The sequence below is a fragment of the Dipodomys spectabilis genome, unplaced genomic scaffold (assembly GCF_019054845.1).
Source record: "Dipodomys spectabilis isolate Male_0828 unplaced genomic scaffold, ASM1905484v1 ptg000361l, whole genome shotgun sequence".
In the NCBI taxonomy this organism is placed as follows: domain Eukaryota; kingdom Metazoa; phylum Chordata; class Mammalia; order Rodentia; family Heteromyidae; genus Dipodomys; species Dipodomys spectabilis.
In genome coordinates this window covers 3,750,515-3,754,018 of record NW_024871038.1, presented here as the reverse complement: position 1 = coordinate 3,754,018, position 3,504 = coordinate 3,750,515, and the positions used below count along the sequence as shown (strand labels likewise).

The 3,504-nt window shown below is 43.4% G+C and overlaps 1 pseudogene; it reads left to right on the top strand.

The window, feature by feature from the left end:
• Positions 1-1,846: 1,846 nt before the first annotated feature.
• LOC122095771 lies at positions 1,847-3,218 on the top strand (annotated as a pseudogene).
• The last annotated feature ends 286 nt before the right edge of the window (positions 3,219-3,504 follow it).

The window sequence follows — 3,504 nt, the reverse complement described above, 5'->3', positions numbered from 1 at the left end:
TAAAAACGCAGTAGTTGAGAATGGAGCTTTGAAATCAGAGCCTAGACACTGTCCCTAAGCTTTTTTGCTCAAGGCTAGTGCTCTACCACTTGAGCCACAGTGCTGCTTCTATCTCTTAGTGGTTAGTTAGACGTAAGAGCTCTTGAATCTTTTTGGGGGGGGTGTGGTAGGAATTTGAACTAGGGCCTGGACATTGTCCCTGAGCCCTTTTTGTTTTGTTTTTGTTTTGCTCAAGGTTAATGCTTTACTACTTGAGCCACAGTTCCACTTCTGGCTTTTTGGTGGTCAATTGGCGATAAAGAGGCTCATGGCCTTTCCTGCCTGGGCAGGCTTTGAGTCGTGATCCTCAGACCTCAGCCTCCTGAGTAGCTGGGATGACAGACATGAGCCACGGATGCCCGGCTAGCAGGTGTCCGGATCATACAGGATTAGACCTGGTGATGACTTCTAGTCCTTTCTTGGTCGTGTCATTTAGAAGTAGTCTTCATTCAGGACTCCAGCCTAGGTCAGGCCCTGGGGTAAATTGGGAGTCTCAGCTGGAGCAGAATGTTGCTGTGGGTTCTGACTGAGATGCCACAGTGGATTACACCGGACAAAGCCTTAGAACATCTTATCCTACCCACTACCTTTTGTGTACATATAAAGTAAATCTAAGCCAGGTAGTCAGACCATTCATTGGAATTCTCTGTTTTTGGAGGGGTGGGAGCCGTGGTTGGGGTAGGGAACATTTCAAGCATTTCTATATCTTGTTCTTCGAAGAAGGTAGCCCCATCCCATTCTGTATTTTATCTGCCCAGATGGAAAAATAATATCCTGTACTTAGCATTTTGAAACAGGTGATAGGTTCGTGTATTGAAGTTTTCTTCCATTTATTTAGTTCATTGTTTTCCCCAACCATCCTTCCTTTTCTGCCAAGGGTCTGGATGCAGACAGTCTCCATGTAGAACCTCTAAGGGAAGACAATTCAGGGGCACTCTACTGGTATTTCTACAGAACACGAATGTATAAAGTGGATCCGGTACAAGGGGGGTCTAATGGAGAACTCTCCTTGAGCAGGTAAAGTCTTCAGTGTCAAGGCTGTAATAGCTACATGTAAAAATGTCTTTAAAGTTAAATGCATCAGTGCTGGGTTGTGGCTTAAGCCATAGAGCACCACTTTGCAAACCTTATGCCCTAGGCTCAAACCCTGGTACCACACATACAATAAATGAAGAAAGCTCATACAAACAAAGAAAGCTAGAACTTTATTTTCTAATGAGGGGAATTAACTGTATCAGCATTCTTTTTTTTTTTTAAATTTTATTTTATTTTATTTGAGAACATACTGTACAGAGGGGTTACAATTACATGGGCAGGATAATGCATACATTTCTTACCAAGCATTGCAGCCTCCTCCTTTGTTTACCCTTCACCTCCCTTCCCAGCCTCCCCCCTCCCTCCCACCCAATCATACCCCCCCACCCCCCCACACCGACATTGTAAAGCTGGTTTTGACATGACATTTTGTACTTCTCATTGTATCAGCATTCTTGAAGGGAGAGTAATTTCATATACAAATAAAAAGGAGTAGGGCACCAGTAGCTCACACCTGCTATATTTCCAGACATGTTTAAAATATGTCCCAATCAATCTCACCCCGTCTATCAATTTCCTTTCCCCCTTCTCCCTTTCCTACCTTCCCAAAACAATTTCAACATGCTTCCTTGTTCAATTTTCATAGCTGCAAACCATCTCTTTCAATCAAATTTATACCCTTTCAATATATATTTCAAAATTATGCACCCTCGGCCTCTTCCTCTCGGTCCCATATTGAACTCTAGTTGGAAGAGGCGAGTCTGGTCTCAAAATGGAGGCAAAACTGCCTCCCGGTGGCCCGCAGCCTGACTCTGGCCATCGCCGCCGTCACCGGGGGGCGGGGGGGGGGGGGGGGGGGGGGGGGGGGGAGGAAGGCCATGATCCAAAGGAACCAGGGCAGCTGCGGAAGCTGTTTATTGGTGGTCTGAGCTTCAAAACTACAGGTGATAGTTTAAGAGAACATTTTGAGAAATGGGGCATACTCACAGATTGTGTGGTAATGAGAGATCCTCAGACAAAATGTTCCAGGGACTTCGGTTTTGTGACTTATTCTTGTGTTGAAGAGGTGGATGCAGCCATGTGTACTAGACCCCACAAGGTTGATGGACGTGTTGTGGAACCAAAGAGAGAGCTTTCTAGAGAGGATTCTGTGAAGCCAGGAGCCCATCTAACAGTGAAGAAAATTTTTGTTGGTGGTATTAAAGAAGATACAGAAGAATATAATTTGAGAGACTATTTTGAAAAATATGGCAAGATTGAAACCATAGAAGTTATGGAAGACCGGCAGAGTGGGAAAAAGAGAGGATTTGCTTTTGTAACTTTTGATGATCATGATACAGTTGATAAAATTGTTGTTCAGAAATACCACACTATTAATGGGCATAATTGTGAAGTGAAAAAGGCCCTTTCTAAACAAGAGATGCAGTCTGCTGGATCACAGAGAGGTAGTGGAGGTGGATCTGGCAACATTATGGGTCGTGGAGGAAACTTTGGAGGTGGTGGAGGTAATTTTGGACTTGGTGGAAACTTTGGTGGAAGAGGAGGCTATGGTGGTGGAGGTGGTGGCAGCAGAAGTAGCTATGGAGGAGGTGATGGTGGATAGAATGGATTTGGAGGTGATGGTGGCAACTATGGTGGCCGTCCTGGTTATAGTAGTAGAGGAGGCTGTGGTGGTGGTTGAATAGGTTATGGAAACCAAGGTGGAGGATATGGGGGTGGTGGAGGAGGATATGATGGTTACAATGAAGGAGGAAATTTTGGTGGCAGTAACTATAATGATTTTGGAAATTACAGTGGACAACAGCAATCAAATTATGGACCCATGAAAGGGGGCAGTTTTGGTGGAAGAAGCTCTGGCAGTCCATATGGTGGTGGTTATGGATCTGGTGGTGGAAGGGGTAGATATGGTAGTAGAAGGTTTTAAAAACAACAGAAAAAGGGCTACAGTTCTTAGCAGGAGAGAGAGCGAGGAGTTGTCAGGAAAGCTGCAGTTTACTTTGAGACAGTCGTCCCAAATGCCTTAGAGGAACTGTAAAAATCTGCCACAGAAGGAACGATGATCCATAGTCAGAAAAGTTACTGCAGCTTAAACAGGAAACCCTTCTTGTTCAGGACTGTCACAGCCACAGTTTGCAAAAAGTGCAGCTATTGATTAATGCAACGTAGTGTCAATTAGATGTACATTGCTGAGGTCTTTTATCTGTTGCAGCTTTGTCTTTTTCTTTTTCTTTTCATTACATCAGCTATATTGCCCTGTGAATTGTGGTAGTGGTACCAGGAATAAAAAATTTAGGAATTTTTAACTTTTCAATATTTGTGTAGTTCAGTTTTTCTACATTTTAGTACAGAAACTTTAACAAAATGCAGTTTTGAAGGTGTTTTCCTTGTGAGTTAACAAGTAAAGATCATTGTTAATTACTATTTTGTATG